This window comes from Drosophila grimshawi, unplaced genomic scaffold, assembly GCF_018153295.1.
Source record: "Drosophila grimshawi isolate 15287-2541.00 unplaced genomic scaffold, ASM1815329v1 contig_311, whole genome shotgun sequence".
Classification (NCBI taxonomy): domain Eukaryota; kingdom Metazoa; phylum Arthropoda; class Insecta; order Diptera; family Drosophilidae; genus Drosophila; species Drosophila grimshawi.
In genome coordinates this window covers 28,331,478-28,350,000 of record NW_025063098.1, presented here as the reverse complement: position 1 = coordinate 28,350,000, position 18,523 = coordinate 28,331,478, and the positions used below count along the sequence as shown (strand labels likewise).

At 38.1% G+C, this 18,523-nt stretch overlaps 1 non-coding gene across 1 annotated transcript; it reads left to right on the top strand.

Annotated features, from left to right (window-relative positions):
- The first annotated feature begins 7,922 nt into the window (after positions 1-7,922).
- Positions 7,923-7,995, top strand: Trnaf-gaa. Its single transcript has one exon. It is a non-coding gene; the product is annotated as a tRNA-Phe (tRNA).
- The last annotated feature ends 10,528 nt before the right edge of the window (positions 7,996-18,523 follow it).

Below are 18,523 nucleotides of genomic sequence, written 5' to 3'. Positions count from 1 at the left end.
ATAAGTTCTTGACATGATTTTGTATAGTTTGGATTAGGTTAGTTTAGCTTTATTTATATATATATAGATCATTTTTGATTGTTTGCATAATCTGATGCTAATTTATTGTATTGCTTGAACTATGAAAAAAAGACATAAATAAATGATGATTTAAATAATTATTTTTTAATTTAAATACCTTGAAAATGGGAAAAAGAAGTTCTGAATTTGAGCAAAAGTATGTAAGAGGGCAGACCCCATAAGTTATATATTCTTGATCAGCATGAACAAGTCCATTTCATAGACTATAATATTTTGTTTATTTTTTTGTTTTATATATACTATTTATATACTTATTCAAACTCTGCTAAAAATAAAACTACATGCTTATAAAATCGGGATTAAAAATGGTCTGCAATTTGATCATAGCAAATTGCTGGATGCCATTTTTTTATAATATTCGAGAATATTATTAGTCAAATTAGCAAAAAAAAAAGGTTTCAATTATAATTTAAACTGAAATCTATGATTGGTATTTGATGACAATAATTACGATTTCTAATTACATTTGCAAATTGCATTCTTATTTAATGTTTCAAGTTTCTATATAGTAAATCAATAGTTTGACCCTTTTGTTAAACTTTTACAAGCAGCGGACATATTGAAATTATATTGTGTATATATTGTGGAGACAGTCAATGATCGCAACGTTCTTGAGTAGAACAATTACAATAAAAACTAAAGAAGAAATTTGTTGCCCATCTTGATGTTGAGCAGCTTGCGACACTGGGGCATGACTCTTTCGACAATGTTTCTACGAATTCTGTTATCAACAAAAGTGCACGATCATGCCAATAAAAGCGTAGCTGAAATGGGTATTCGGGATAGGGAATGGGAAATGGTGAATGGGGAATGGGGAATGGTGAATGGTGAAATTGTGGAATGGGAATCGGGAACCGCTTGGCATGGTAACAAACTTAATGCATCTCGCGTTAAAGTGTCAATGATCTCGTTAACACACAAAAAAGTTTAAACATTTCACGCAACACACACACACACACGGAGGTTCATTCAACTACCAAACACACACACACACACACAAACAAACAAAAGATATGGCCAACTGATCACATAGTGATACAGATAGCCAGCTAGAAGAGAACCAAACAGAATAGAACAGAATAGAACAGAGCAGAACAGAACAGTTTCGTAATGGTCAAATCATGCACGAAATTTTTGCACACAAAGAAGATAAATTAATATGGTCAGCATGTCATGAATTAGCTTTCTTCAATAGCTGCGCTTCTGCCAAACAGACAGACGAACAGCCAAACCGACAAACCGCCAGCAAACAAAGCTAAAAAAAAAGACAAAAAAAAAAAGTCAAACACAAAACACAAAACACATGAAAACTAAGCAACTTTCACGCAAAACGTACATTCAACTCCAGAGGCAGAGTGAACAATTCCAAAGCACAGAGAAGCAAGCCCAGAGCGAGCAGAGAACCTTAAGACCGGGAGTGGTCATAGTAAGCGTTGGGCCATTGAGCTGAGAGATGGGCGATGGGAGCTGGGAGCTGAGAGATGGGAGATGGGAAATGTGAGAGACATGGACACGTAGTATGAATTCCCATAAATCAGCTGTGAGCCAAAGGGTCAAATACCTCTAGGCGAGCTAAAAATTACACGCAAGCCCACAGAACACATGTTGAAAGGAGAAATTAAAACGAAATTAGTTTTACCTTACACGCTTACATATATATATATATATATATATTAATATATATACATATAAATATAAATAGTCTGTATCTGTATCTGTATCTGTGCATTGCTGAGATACATCTGAGACAGTTTTGGACATTGTTGCACACGGCTTGTGGGCATTTGAATACCCATAATTGTCCCAGTTTTTCATAATTTTGAATATTAGGGAATATGTATATATATAGATCATTAATATATATAATGATATCTTCAACTGTTAGCTGTACACATGAATATTAAATGTGCAAATTCATTTTATAGATATAGATAAATTGGGTATCTCTGGCCTTATAAAATACATATTCTTGATCAGCATCCATCTGTCTATCTATGTAGCCGTTCCGTATCCATTCTTTACACTAATTTTTAAAGAAATATATCCTGCCTCAGTTTGAAGCTATTTCTGAATATATATCCACAAATTTGGAATACTTCTTCTGGAATACAAGCTGAAATTCTGGTCTAAAGGGCATATCAACTTCGGCGTGTTTAAGATAACCATTCTTTCTGGGATTTCTTTTAATTAAGTTTAATAAATTTAAAAAATAATAATAGTATGACTACATCACGGTTTCCAGCTAATTATTGAATGATTTATTATTGTCTGAAGCCATTGAAAATGCTTAAGAGGAATACAATTAAATTGTGCAAAGGAATGTAACAGATAGAAGGAATCATATGCGACCACTTAAAGTTATATATATATATATAAATTCATGATCAATTTCAAGAGCAAAATCGATTAAGCCATGCTCGTCAGTCGGTATCGAAAAGCTGGAAACTTATCACACAATTATCACAGATAAAATTTTAATCATTTGGCTTAGATCAATACAAATCAATTGCAATAGCAATAAAACTCACAATTTTAAAGCTATATAAAATATATCTTCGGGTATTATTGATGAAATAATAACATTTTATCTAGATCGGCTAAGACTCGCCCAAATTATTATCCAAAATATTTTAGCATATTCAACAAATTACATTCAGCTGGGTTCTGTGTATATCATAGTCGAGCTCTCGCGACTATTGCATTCTTACATATTATTTTTCTTCTAAGTTATGCGAAGAAATGTTTTGAATTTCAAGAAGATCATATTATTCAAATACGCAACAAATGTGGACAATAACTTTGATAACTTGGCCCAAAGTTCTGGATATGTAAATTCCACTAAAACAATCAACAATCAATAAATATTATTCATAATCTGCAGCAGTAGCCATAATTAAAATAAAGCCGCTTCAGCTGCGTATCAATAACAAATACAATTAAAACTTTATACACAGAACTGACACAATTGGTTATTCAATTCACACACACACACACAGATACACACACACACAGATACACACACACACACACACACAGATACACACATCAATTGAATTTTAGTCGAGGATCAGTGGGAATCAGAGTGTGGGAAGCGAAAGAAAAACCCTAAAACGGCAAACTCGACTTTTGTGTGGCCATAAAAACGCGTGAGTTACGTCTGCCATCAGTCGTCAGTTAGTCACTCAGCCAGTTAGTCAGTTAGTCAATCTCTCAGTCAGTCAGTCAGTCAGTCAGTCAGCGTCATCATCGTAAGCCAAAAACTCAGCTTCGTTGCTGGAGTTTGGCCAAACAAATGCAAAGTAAATTAAACATTGGGCACCAGCCCCTCACCCCTCACCCCCCACCCCTCCTCCAATCTACGCCCCTCTTGCCAAAAAGGCCTGAGCTGAGCTCGGCTTGGCCAACTTGATGACGACGCTGTGGCTTCTTTGGCTTTTTGGCCGTCGCGGCTGCTACGTTTAATGCGCCACGGTGTTACCAAAGTGGCAACGACAGTTGCGGCCATTCACCTCCCAAAAAAAAAAACAAAAAAAAAACAAAAAAAAAAGAAAAAAAAAAGCCATATGTAAGTGTGTGTTGTGCATGTGTGTTGTGCATGTGTGTTGTGCTTGTGTGTGTGCTTGTGTGTGTGCGTGTGTGCATGTGTGTATGTATGCAGCGTGTAACAGGCAGAATACCATTCAAGCTGTAACCAAGCTTGTGTTCACTAGTTGGAGGCAAGCCCCAAAAGCACACACACACACACACACACACACACACACACCCTTACACACCTTACACACACACACACACACACACACGCATAAATACAATGGCTCCACGTTGAGTGCGTTTCGATTCTATGTGCGTAAATATATTTCTCAATTTTTTTTTTTTTTTTGGCGGCTTTCTTGTGTTAAGTACTTGTATAATATAAGTACAGTGATCACTTAAATGTGGGAATTGTCAACAACAAAAATAATAATTTTAAAACGATAAGTTTAATTTTCATTATCCAAATTTGAAACTAAAACTCTTCTTTTTACATTGTATTATTGAGATATAAATAAAAATCATAATTTTAAAAGTCGATTTACGCCTTGAATTTGAGAACCGAATTTTTGTGATCTGTTTTCTTAAAGCATTTTTGAAGATACTATTTTTTCCAGATCATCATGAACATTTTTCAGCTATTTTATTTTTAAGGTTCATTATAAAATTAATCTCCAGATTTCACAAATAAATTATTAAATAATCATTTTTGTTAAGCCTTTAAGCGCAAAGCAAAGAACACCTTCGCCTTTACAACAGAAGCGATGTAATCTTTGAGCGATCACTGTAGAAAAGAACATGATTACACCTATAAGCATATACATATATACATATATATACTTACAAACATATTTATATATATGTATGTGTTGTACATTTGAATGTATTATTTTTTTTGGGTTTCATTGTCCGTGTAATCCATGCAACAGCCGTGTTGTTGTAGTTGTGCTAGCGGCGACAGACGTAAAGCTCACTCATAAAGACGCACACACACACGCACACACACACGCAGACGCAGACACATACATACATACGTGTAGAGTGGCAGATTGAAGAGCTCGTTGTAATGGGTTTGGAAACACGTTCCTCCTGCTTTTGGCCTGCTTCTTTGTAAGCCAACTCGTGCTCGGGGGCCAGGGCCAGAGCTGTGATTGACATTGGGCAGGGTCGCCATTGCCGTTGACGTCGCCGTCGCTGTCGGCGCTGCAGCCTGCAAACTGACATGCTAATATATATAAAGAGCAACAGTTTTGAGCTTTCGATCCCGCAAAACCAAACAAACAAAACGGGTAGGGGAGTGAAGAGAGCGCGGCGATCGCCGAAGCGTAACCGGCAAAAGTTCAAGCAAAACAAAATCAGCTGACTTTCGCGAGAGAGAGGCGCACGCAGAGAGCGAGCTCACCAAAGAGAGAGAGAGAGAGAGGAACAGAGCGATCGAGAGAGCAATAACAGCATGCAATGCAGGCGGCTGCAATAATGCGGAAGTATGCGGCGTATGATGTCGACGTCGCTGCCAAAGTCGACGTTGACGTCGCGACGTTCACATGTAATGCATTTGGGTGCCCAGCGCCATGTGACTTTGTGGGAGAGAGCGCGACTGAGCGCCAGCGTCGTGAACTGGTTTTTCATCTAGCAGTGGAAGTGCGTGTGCTTGTGTGTGTGTGTGTGTTTGTCACTGTTTAGACAAACATTGTTTATAACTTGTTTATAAAAAAATATTGTTAATTTTGTGAGTGAGCTGAAAACTGCCCCCTCCCCATCCACACACTCAAAGCTCCTACCGGCGGCAGAGGCGGCTGTTTCTCTTTTGTGTTTGTTCTCTCTTACGAGTCGCCTTGTGCCATGAGAATATTACAAGCTCAAATGCGATTGGGAAAGGGGAAGGGAGAGGGGGCTTTTCAACTTTGTGTGTGTGTGTGTGTGTGTGTGTGGTTAAGAGAAGCCAATAAAAGAGCGCATTACCGCAGTCAATCGTTAAAAGCGCAATTAACTGCTCAACAGCAATATGAAATCAGAATCAAAATCGCTTTAATGAATTGCACAAAATTGCTCAGATTGACGCGCATTCAAGTTGCGAACATTATTAGCCTCAATTGACATTTGGACACTTGGGTGACTTTCTCATAAGCGAAACAGAGACAGCGACAGTTGTGGGAATTATTATGGAAATAGGGCCTTGGCAAGGGGGGACTTGAAGTGTAAAACGTGAATTCGATTGAATTTTTCTATTTTCTATCCATCCACAATATTAATATAGATTAAGCAATTGGTTGATTAGTCATTGAGTGGTTTTTATTTTAATTATATATATTAGATGAGGTAAGCATAATTTGTAAAACGTCATAGACATTTTAAGTTTTTTTTTTTTTTTTTGATTTTAGAAAGGTGACTTTTATCTAAAAAATAAATAAGAACAAAAGTTAAGATTATAATGTAGAATATTAAATACCATTTTTTAATTCATTGAATTTTTAAATGAATAATTTTTTCGTATATTCATTGAATTTATTAATTATTTAACTTTTTCTTCATCTTCACTGTGAAATAAGTTTTATTAAAGCTTTTTAAAATGACGATTATACATAATTTGTAGTCATTTTTTATTTGTGGCAGTTCCAATTTTGTAGCGCCCACTGTATTTGGGTATATGAGAATGGGAATATGAACAATTTTATTTATCGTCATCAATTTCCATTTATGCATTTCCAATTAGACTTGTAGGTGCTCCCCAAACGTGCCGTGCAAGCGACTCCACTTTTTTCCCATTCCCCATTTCCCATTCCCCTTTGCCCATTCCAGGCGTTGTCCCCACCCCAGTTGGAACATTCACACGTGCAATATCCCCATCTTCTTGGCAGGCAATTCCCGATGCATACATTAGATGCGCTCAAACTGTGTGTGTATGTGCCTCTGTGTATTTGTGTGTATGTGTGACAGAGAGAGTAGAGTTGCATATGCATACAAAGTTACTCGTGAGGTTGGTTGTAGTATGGCATGAAAAGAATCCAAACTGGTAATGAAAATAAAGTGCACGTCGCATGCGGTAATAATAACAATAAAATAAAATAACAAATTACACGCAACACTGCCGCCGCCGCCGACGACTCTCAGCGGAGTTGCCAGCTTCGACTGCAGGGCGCATGCATGGCCATAATTACACACACACCAGCAACAACAACAACAACAAAAACAATTGTGCAGCCGCCGACGACGACGCTGGCTGACAAGTCCACCAGGAGTGTCGCTGTGGCCCCATTTTCCGAAGAGAACAAGAGAGAGAGAGAGAGAGAGAGGTAGAGGGAATGCGTCCAAGAAACAAAAAAAGAAAAAATATCAAAGGGTTACAGCCAAGGGCAAAGTCTGCGCACAGCTCGACTTACAAGCTCTCTCAGGCAAGCCGCTCTTAGTTGTCTTCGCTTTCGCTCTCTTAGTTCTAAAGAGTTACACACACAGACACACACACACACACACACACAGGCATGCTGAAAGGTGCTATGAGCCGAAGCTTAAGTTGTGCAGCAGCTCAGACAATCTGGGTCACATTTTGCCATTGAACCGGTGACGTCACAGCAGGGCAACGACCGCAAAGCACGACCAGCAGCAACAGCAGCCGCAGCAGCAGCAGCAACCATTGGAAAGCGTGCAAGCAAACATTTTTACAACGACAACACGAAGCCAAAGCCAAAGCCAAAGCGCCTCCCGACTGCGAGAGCTCAGCCTTAGCCTCAGTCGCAGTCGCTGTTACCGTCGCAGTCTCCGTCTCTGTTTCTGGCTTCAGCTTCTCAGCTTCCCAGTCGGGTAACATTTCTGGTTTGGTCGCTGGCTGATTTGTTACCAAAGCTAAAAATGCTATGTGTTTGTTTGTGTGTGTGTGTGTGTGTGTGTGACATTACAGCAACCGTCGCCCCCTCCACCCACACACACACCGCCCCCTACCCCGCCCCCAACAACAGTTCATTAGATGCCACATGCGGTATCCATGGCGGAACAAACATGATTTGGCAACAAACACACAACACATACTGTGAGCCCTGACACTGAACAACACACCAGATAAAATAGCAAAAGTTCCACACATACACACACACACACACACACACACACACACACACAATATGTACTTATAATCGTGTGCTTAGAAACGCATTTTGTATGCTTCGCAATTGCCGCTGTTTTTTTGTTTTTGCTTTTTGCTTGACTGTTCTATTTTGGTTTGCTGCTTGCTTGATTAGATAAATTTTGTTTGGCTTCGTTGAGCATTCGTTGCTCGCGTGCCTCTAGACGACATTTAGCGTTCAAGCAATAAGAGTGCCGAAATAGCTCAGTTGGGAGAGCGTTAGACTGAAGATCTAAATGTCCCCGGTTCAATCCCGGGTTTCGGCAATAAGTGGATTTCTTTTTCCTATTTTTTTCTGTGATAATAACACATTTTTTGTTTGGCAAAATATGATCTGTTAATGATTTTTAAATAGCTGAAGCATTTGACACTTTGACACAAAATACTAAGTATATTTTGTTTAATAATGTTTTTGGTATGTTTAGCTCAAATATATATTTATTTTTATGATTGGACAGTATTAGTATTAGTATACATATTTTAATAAAAGAAACAACGAAACGAAATAGGTAAATCATATATACACATAAGATAAATACGTGTTATTTTTACAATATTAAAACATTTTCTGCTTGAAATGTATAAAATGCTGTTAGTTATTTTAAAGTTTATGCATTTTAAATGTATTTTCATAATATTAACTATATGTATATGTTCAATTATACTAGCTTAATGATAATGATAATGATATTAATGATATTGTTTTAATATTTAAAACACCTTATTTTTGAAGAGCCTCTAAAGGTAATCTTAAACTTAGAAACATTGTTATATATATATATATATATATAGCTTTAGATATTATTAAATATGAACAATGAAGTCTTTATTTAATTGACCATTTTGTTGTAAATTCTTGCAGCCATGGTCCACTGGCATTTTAAACTGTCAATCAAAAAGAAAACAAAAATTGCAGTTAGGCTGCCGCAGCAAATGTCATCCGGAGCAGGACAGTAGAGGACACCACAAAAGGACATAGTTTTGTGAAAGGTGCGGGATTAAGAAGACAACTCAATCAAACAGCAGGCTAAACAAGGACACCACGGGCCAAGGCCAAGAGGAAAGGGAAATGCAAATCGCATTATTAACGCCGAAAAGGACCTCGTCCTGGCCATTGTCCAGCAGCCGGGCAAAAGTGTGACGAATGCCGTTGACAACAATTAACATTGGAAAGGTGTGTGCGCAAAAAGGTGAGTGCAGGTAGGGCAAAGAGCAGCCAGGATCAGCTTATATTGACCAGAACCAGAGCCAGGACCAGGACCAGGACTCAGCGCTCAAGTGGACAACTGATTGATTTGCTGGCCAGTAGCTGCATTGACGGGGGGCGGGTGGAAGGGGGCGTTAGCCGCTCAATTCATTCAAAGCAGCTGCAGCATATGCAAAAAGTACCCAAGACCCAACAGCTGCCAACTGCCTAAGACTCCATCTGCTGCTGCTGCTGCTGCTGCTCCTGCTCCTGCGCCTATTAAGGACGCGTGCTAAGCGCGACCACAAAAGCCATTGACTTGGGCATAGAGCAAAAGATTGACGCCCAAGCATATCGCATATCCGTTTGGCATAAAAAATATAATGTAAAATACCAAAATACAAAAAAAAAAAGAAGAGAAGAAACCCATCCTCACTCCTGGCACGCACCACATGGCGCCCTCAGATGTCCTCCAGTCTTTTGCATACAATAAAAACAGAAAAAAAACTGAGGTCCTCGTGTTTTTTATTTCTATGCGTTTTTTTTCTATAATTTCATTGTGTTTTTTGTTATTTTTTTTTTTCGTTTGTTTTGTGGCCTCATTGAAAGTGAAAGATGATTGAGGCACCCTCAAATTGCAGCATCTTGTGCCCCAGGAAGTGTGGCAGCCGCGAAAAAAAATAAATAAAAAAAGAAACCGAGAATGCTTGAAAAAAAGTGAAAAGATCCTTTCAGGATCTGCGGTCGGGGTGCCAATTGTCTACAGTCTCTCTCTCTATTATGAGATTGTGTTGATGTTATCGAGGAAATGATTTCGTTTCTACTTTCATTCATTCTTTTCTTTTGGCTAAGAGGCGCAGCCAGTAATACCACATATTATGTATGTATGTGTGTGTGTGTGTGTGTGTGTGTGTGTGTGTTTGTGTGTGTAATGGGTGTGTGTGTGTGTGTGTGTGTGTGTGTGTGGAATGGGTGTGTTGATATTTTAACTTGCTTTTTACGGGTTGGAGAGCGAGTGTATTTAAATTGAAAATTATGTAAATCAAATATTCATTCAATAAATAGAAAGCAATTATTATAAGAATTAAGATAATATAATTCGATTTAAAAATAAAAATAAATCAATATTTAAGCGAATACATTTTGTATAATATTGTAGTTATAGTTATCGATGTAGGATGGTGTATAAAATTAAATTAAAAAGGTCGGAAAATACCAATTTACTTATAATTAAATTCTAGTAAAGTAAAATACAAATGTAAATATAAAAGTAAAAAGACAATAAAATAAATTGGCATAGCAAAAAAAAGAAAATAATAAAAATAAATAAATAACGAAAAGAAAAAAATAAAGTTTTAGAAAAAATTTTACAATCTCAAAAAATATTCCACATGGAAACTAATTTGAAATATTTATAGTTATTTATTTAACGCGGTTCTCTAATATAAACACTGAGCAAATTGGAGCAAGTCAATAAGTATAAATAAATCATATTATTAAAAATTGATCTTTGATACAATAAAAATAATATCACAAGTCGAGAAAAAGCCAAAGCTTCATTTATTTTATTATTTCACTTATTCATATGCCTTGATAATCTCACATACAAACTAAACCAAAAACACTTTAAGTGATTTTATTTAAAATGAAAAAGAAAACCTTTATTAAAAGTCGACAATTTCCGTGCTGCACAGGGCAACGCATAGCCGAGCATGCTCAGCTGCCATAATACTGCTTTGTATGGGCTCAGATCTTGTTGTTTTTGTTTTTTATGCTAAACACTCGTAAATGTTGAGGGTGCGTCTGCAGCGTGGTTTTTTACTCTCGCTTTCAGCTTAGAAGCCTGCAGGGAACAGCCCTTCGCTCAACAGATGCGCTTAGAATTTAGAAATATGCAAACTTGTACTAGGGACCCAGCGAACCTTGGAGCAGAAGGTAGCCCAGCCAGAGAGCAGTCAAACAGAGCAGAGTCAGAGTCAGAGCAGAGTCAGAGCAGTACGTGAAAACAATTACAATGCAAACTTGCCAACCAGCCACGTGTTGTACAAAATACGGCGCACATTTTACATGTTGATGGTGGTTGGTTGTTGGTTGGGTTCCGCTGCTGTAAGGGTTGCCCTTGCGTATTTACATGTTTCATGTAAATTTCGGTGTAGTCGTAGTACAAATTCCTGTAAAAGGTATTAGGCTTGCAGGGACGCCAAGTTGGCAACAATGTATTCGCTCTATCCCCAATTACAGGCAGCGCTTTACAAAGTTGGAGCTCAGCTTTTTTGACAAAGTACAAGCCACACCAATGCCAACCGTGTGGTTGTTGCACAATGGCATAAATTGCCAATGTGGGTGCTAAGATGGAGTACAAATAAATAAACGAAATGGGAATAGCTTAATGGCTTTAGATTCCTTAAGATATGTATCTACAATAATAACTTTAATTTCAAAAATTATAATTTGTTGATTGTGATGTGAGTCAATTTAACCCTCTAACTAATTTCTCATGAAAATCTTTTGTGTGCTTAGAAAACAATCATAACTTTTTCTATAATTCTACATATTTTTCAGAATAAATTTTACTTTTATTATGACTTTTGAAATGTATATATTTCCTTGCTCATTTTATATTTACATAATATATTTTATATTTTATATAAGATAATAAATTCAATCTGTTCAGAAGACTGAACACCTTTACTCCTATTTGATTTTTGTTGTGACAGGAACTTAAATGAACTTGAGAAATGACATTAATAAGCGGCACTTTTGGCTGGGAAATATAACAAATTTGCTATAATTTGCTTCCTCTCTTTATAACTATGACTTGTCTGAGTATTTTCTTATGAGACAACTTTTCCATAGCACGTTTATTGATTTAAAATAGTTCAGTTCAGCCCACTGTATAAATTTTTGTTTTTTGCAGCTCCGTTAAATATAATATTACTTCAGTTCTCTACTGCTCTAATCTCTCTCATCTCTCTCTCTCTCTCTCACTCTATATGGCAAGCGCTGACTCTCTCTCTCTCTCTCTCTGTGCAGCTGCGCAGCATTTGGTCCTTAAATATGTGTCTGTTTGTGTCCTGGCTGCATACTCGCAATTTCTGTTCGCCTGCTAACAGAATCTACAATATTTCTTTTTCTCCGTTGACACACAACGCCCACGCAGCCCGAATGCACTAGAGAATTTTGGCGCCAAAAATTGTACACTGATAATATATATATGGAGACACACACATATATCTATCGAAATATTGTAATATATATGTATATATTTATATATATATATGTATATATATGTATCCATTTGTGTGTTGTATTTGTATTTGTGGCGCCTGTGTTTCGGCAACGTGAGCGAGCATAAAAATTTCTTATCATTATCGTATGGGTAATAGGCACCCAAAGTTGGCCAGTAAGTTGGATCTCCGCCACGCAGACAAATGGACCAAAATGTGTGCCATAAGCACCGACCGAAGTGGGCGTTGCCATTATTTTAGTGGCTCCCACGCTTGTATGCGCTCACTGCGCATGTGTCCTTGCCACAAAGGACTCTTAGTTAGCAAATCGCTCCTGCTGCTGGTGTTGCTGCTGCTGCTGCTGCTGGTGCTGAGCGCCTGCTGCAAATCGACGTCGCCAAGTTGACTGTTTTCGCATTAAAATGCGAAATTTATGGCCAACAGTTAGCGCCAACGTCGACGTCGCCGTTTTCTAAGCACGCTCCTAAGCAACACACATTCGGAATGCCGCAATTTTCGTTTTTCTAACATTTCAAGGCAAATATCTGCGGCACAGGCGCCAAGCAAGCCGCAGCGGGAGATTGGAATGCGGCCTGTGAGCGCGCTCAGCTGTTCTACACTGAGAAAAACAAACAGGGTCTAAATTGCAGACAGTCGTCAAAAGCAGCTCGTTGTTATTTGTTTAAAGGAGTTTATTTCGAAGCAGTTTTGGTTGATTCTACTCGATTGGTCAACCTGGTTCACATTCTGAATACAATATTGTGTTCCCAAGACTCAATAAAAGATCGTTGAAGATGGCAAACATTTTTTTTATAGTATATATATATTTATATATTTATATATATAATAAAAATAGTTATTTAATATATAATTCACTTTCCAAATTAATAAATCAAATCTGTTTTACAGTAAAATTGCATTTTTCGTGCAATTAGTAAAATGCCTGCTAAATTTTTTCTCTCAGTGTACCAGCTGTGTTGGGGCACATTGGGGTGCTTTGTTGGGGCGCCTGTTGGCCTGACACCGTGTGACGAAAATGGAAATTTTCTAATGCCTGTTTAGGCCAGCCAGAGGGCCACACAGCAATGGAATACATTTTAGGCCACGTTTTGCGCCAAAAAAAAAAGGAGAAACGGCGAAAGATTGCCGAAATTGTTAGGCTGCAGGGCAACAGGACGAATTTCTTGTGTGTTCGTGTATGTGTGTGTGTGAGTGTGTGTGTGTGTGGCGCCCATGGCCCGCCTTTGGCTGCGAGCCTGTTCGAATGTGTAAGAAGATTGATGACTTGACGTTTTAATGATGTGCTAAATGTGGCCATAAAAGTCACAGATAAATATGCCGACGACGATTTCGACACAAAAACAAACTTGCGACTTACTCTGCCTAATTTTTTTTCGCCTTTTTTTTGGCCAAATAAATGTATTTTTTGTATTACTCTAGAATAGCTTGCAAGTGTAGCTGTTTGCCTGCTTGCTGCAGCTCGAAAGTATTTTTTTAAATCAGCCCCAAGAATGTAGCATGTGTGTGGCAAGTTGGCGAGAGAGAGAGAGAGTGTGTGCGTGTGTGTGTGTGTGTGTGTGTGTGTGTGTGTGTCGAGAGCCATAGGTGCAACCCTTTTTTATACAATTATACACTTTCCGCTGGGTAAGGTAAGCTTGGAATGATAATAAATAAATGGAATAAAATAAATGCGATTTTAATTGAAATCATAGTATTCACTTTATGCTTTAAAATAAAGTAAATAAAATAAATTAATTATACTTTGAACGCATTAAAAATGTGTAACAGGGTATAATGGTTTTGTGTAACATTATGTAACAAGCGGAGGGAAAGGTGTATATCCTTGATCAGCCTCAAGTGCTGAGTTGATATGAGCGCAAGGATCTCAGATTTGGAATTTAACTTTTCGTATAAAATCCAGATAATATTATATAATAAAAATAGATAATATTTAATACTGAATTAATAATAATTATGATAATAATATATACTGTTTAATTCTTATGATATTTTATTATATTTAATATTTATATTTCTGTATGTATAATAACTATTTCACTCACACATAATGTTTACTACATTAATATTAATTAATTTAATTTCAATTTATAATCACTAAGTGCACAGCTTTAAAGTATTATTTAGTTGTTGAATTTACGACATCTTTGAATTAATGATTAGACATGTGTTTCAGCAGCAGTCGAACTCCGCCCGGAAAGGGTATGCCAAATTCGAATTGTTTATTGTTTGTTTTCGTTGGTCGCTTTACAATTTGTGTTTAATGCCATTTTTACACACATTTATTAAATGGCTGCAGCCGTGCAGTTGGCGCTGGGCACCTGTTCGCTTAGAGCCACAAGTTGGCACTTTAAGAAGCGGGCGCCATTTTGAAACTGTAATTTCAACTCTGGTCCGGGCTTCAGTTTAAGATGCGGCAATTTGTCGCAGCATATGTGCTGCAATTTATGCTGCACGCCGCATGCGGCACATGCAGTGGATCAATAGCTGTATGGCCACGCCCGTTTCAACTCCAACGGTTTGTCTGGTGGCAAGCGCCAAAGTCTGCCACACATGCGGAACTGCTGCATTTTCACTTACCAGGCGGCCAGCTCGAACAGCAGCCGACCAACCGGAAGTAAATGCGATTGCCAACTTCCGGACTGAGCTGGAATGTTGTAAGTTGTCGTGTTGCTGCCACCACTGGTCGCCTGGGCCCAGCGCGTTCTAAACTTTCGCCTTGGCCAATGTTGCCATGGGGAAAGCTGCCCAAGGAACGCCACTGGGCGCCAAATTCCCTTCATTTCTTATTTATTTATACATTTATACATTTTGTTTTGTTTGTTTGTTTGTTTTTGTTGCCTTCGGTATGTGTGACAACATATTTTTATTTTGGGGAGCAAGAGCGTCATCAGATTGGAATGTCAGCAGCCTGCTGCCGGCTGCCTGTGTGCAGCTGCTGGCCTAATGACGGTATTTTTCTGCTGGCTCCAAAAATTCTTTAGACACGCGGCACATGGTGAAATGTGCGGAATGTGGCAGGAATGTGGAATGCTGCTGTCGCTGGTTGTTGCGTCCTATTGATAAGTTCTATGCGCCCAACTCTTTGCCACACCGAGGGTTACTTTCACTTACTGTGCCACGGGTGCCAGCGACCCCTAAAGCTGCCACATCTGGGGGTGTCTTTTACTCAGCGCTCAGTTGTATGCTATGAAAAACTGTTTCATGGCGGAGTTTGGGGTTTGCTTAGGCAAGTTGTTCAAATAACTTTCGCATTGAGTACTTGCAACGTGGGGCATGTGCTATGCAAGGGGTTAAGCGTTGCCGGGTTGCTTAGCCAAGAAACTAAGAGGAGTAAGTCTTAAAGAAGTTGTTGTTGGAAATGGGGAAAGCTAATCGAAGTTTATAGAAATTACTTGCAACAATAAAACTAACTGTAGATTGTAGACTGTCGAAAACAATTTGATGCTGCTGACTCTGACTAAATTCACATTTATTAACTATTATTAAACATTCCGTAAAGAGAGACTTGGTTCAGCTTTTTGGGATATTCACAGAGTTGGGGGTTGTTGGGCTGTTAGGTTAGGGGTTGCTTAGCTGCACGGGCTGTGATGTGGTTTCTGGAGCAACGCTGGTTGGGGCAGCCTCTTGGCGCTTCTTAGATGCCACACATGTGTAGTTTTTGTGTGCCAAGCGCGCAGGACACATATATATTTATATATAAATATATATATATTGAATTACACACACACACGCACAGAGAGAGAGAGAGAGAGCAACTATTTTGGTGGGCAGTGAGAGATAGTTTGTTGTGCTGCTTGCAACGCTGGGCACCTGTTAGCTTGGTATGGTAATACTGTTAGTTTTGAAACACTATAGTTTCATAGTTTTAGTTATAACAGTAAAATACAACTGTTGACTGTGCCTGCCAGTGTGTGTGTGTGTGTGTAGTAAAACTTGCGCCAACATAAAATGTAGTAGCTGCCACATAAAATATATGCCGCCTTTAAATGTGTGCGCGTTTTTGTTGTTGTTGTTTCGTTGCTTGTGTGTGCTTTGGGGCAACAACAAAAATGCTGTGCGCCTTGTTGTAATATATGAAAAATCCATTATTATGAGCGCCAAGTTAAGCAGCCCTATTTGTCTGTCCCACTGTCTGTGTGTGTGTGTGTGTCAGTGTTTGTATTTATTATATTTGGCCTCACCTGTCGCTGATGGCATTGCCATGCCGCACGGACAAGGATTGCATAATTTACCTGTGAGCAACGGGGACACAGGAAAAATCATAGCACGCTTTTCGGGCGCACTTTCCCGCAGGTGAGCTTCAAACACACAAATGCCCCAATGAAAAGCGAAAGGTAAAAAACATTTCTAATACCTTAACGACACACACACACACATACACACACACAGACACGGGCAAAACACACGTGTTAGAAATTTCTAAACATTTGCGCGTGCCGAGAATTTCAATATTAGAAGCAAACAGGCGATAAGAAATCCACAGCAAGCTTCGGTATGCATTAGCACAGTCTGAACTATGTTGTGCGCATGACACCCACACACACCCACACACACACTCACACACACACACACTGATACACTCTCACATTATTAGGGTGGCTTTTATGCACACACGTGTGCGAGTGTGGCGACCAACGGGTGCTGTGACCCCAACGCTAAGCAACATTCAAGCGGGCAAAACAAAACTAAAGTGCAAATACATAAAATAAATCTAGAAAGCATTTCTAATCAGCGCACAACGAATATTCAATGCCCTTGCAGGAGAACAGGACTACAGGAGAAAACTGCTCACGTACAAATTTTTTAATAAATAATTTTTTAGTCTTATCTTGGGTTAAAAATAAAAGTGAATTTATTAAAAGTTATAAAAGTTATTATCCGCATTGTATTATTATATTTATTTATATTTGTTAATATTTCTAGAGAAGTTTTTTCTATGATTAGATTTGCTATATTTCTTTAAATGTACAAAATTATTTGTTTCAGGTGAGTCTTATTATAGCACATGGTTTAAAAACTATAAAAATGCATATCTATTTTGAGTATTATTTATATTTATTAATATTTCTATAATTTAGATTTGGTATATTTCTTTAAATTTGTTTGAACTGTCTTCTTATTGCTATTAAAAATATTATTGCTTTAAAAATATTTTCATTTTATTTTTATAATTGGGTTTTGACCGCATTCATTTTGCATGTCTTAAATGGTATTTGAGCTCGTATTATTCTTGATATGACTACAAACAATGCATATTATTAGAAACAATGTAAATGGAATCACTCAAGAAATATATCAAGATATATTACAATGATGTCTTGGGCAATAATGGTCCTGAAACGGTTAATATAAATGTGTGTAGTGAGTATAAAGTACTCAATCAGCTTCTATGACAGCTATATGATACAGTAATCTCCAACTAATGTGGCTTATAGACGAATACAAAGCAAGTTTCAATATTATATCAACGGAAGTGAAAACATTTGATAAAGATGTAGTAGCTTTATCGATTCGACTTTCAATTTCGATCAACTCTATGTCAACTGCATATATATCAACTATGCATAAGATGTGTTGCACATTTGATTACATAACTATGATGCCCAGAATAAGAGTGTGGCAAGGTAACCTCTGACCAGGTCCTGCTCGCCTAAAAGTATGCAGCACGCAGCTGGATCATGCTGAACGCCTGTTCCATATGAATTTCTGGAGCTTTGAAGATTATAAACTCACTTAAGTGGCGCTTTGATGTTGAGTTTGGAGCACGCTTGAAGTCGCAAACTGGTACATTTAATTAGCTTAAGAGGATCAAAGGCGCTCGCAGTGGCTTCAATCAGGCTGGCCCAATGTCGCACAAGTTGCATTTAAAGGATACGCCAGCAGGCGAGCAGCACACAGCAGCAGCAGGACAACACCAACCAAATAGAGAGTGCACAAAAAATGGGAGTAACAAATAATAAAAGCAGAAGAGAGCAGAAAAAATCCAGCCATAAATAAATTGCTGGTCAAATGAACAGCAAAACAGCAGCAGAACAACACACACACATGCAACAAAAATACAGGGACACAAGACACACACACACACATACACACAACAACAAAAAAAAGAAAATAAAAAGAAGAAATGTTGTATGTGCTGTATGTGTGCTGGGCACTTACATATGTCGGGGGCATGTATCTCTGTGGCATGTATTTAATGAACTGGCAACATGTGTAGCATATTATTTACACAATTTAATGTATTTAAATGTAATTCTTTTTGTCGACTCACACACACACATACACGCACAGTGGGGCACACAGTCACACAGTGACAGAGACAGAGAGAGAGAGAGATAGGGAGAGAGAGAGAGACACCCT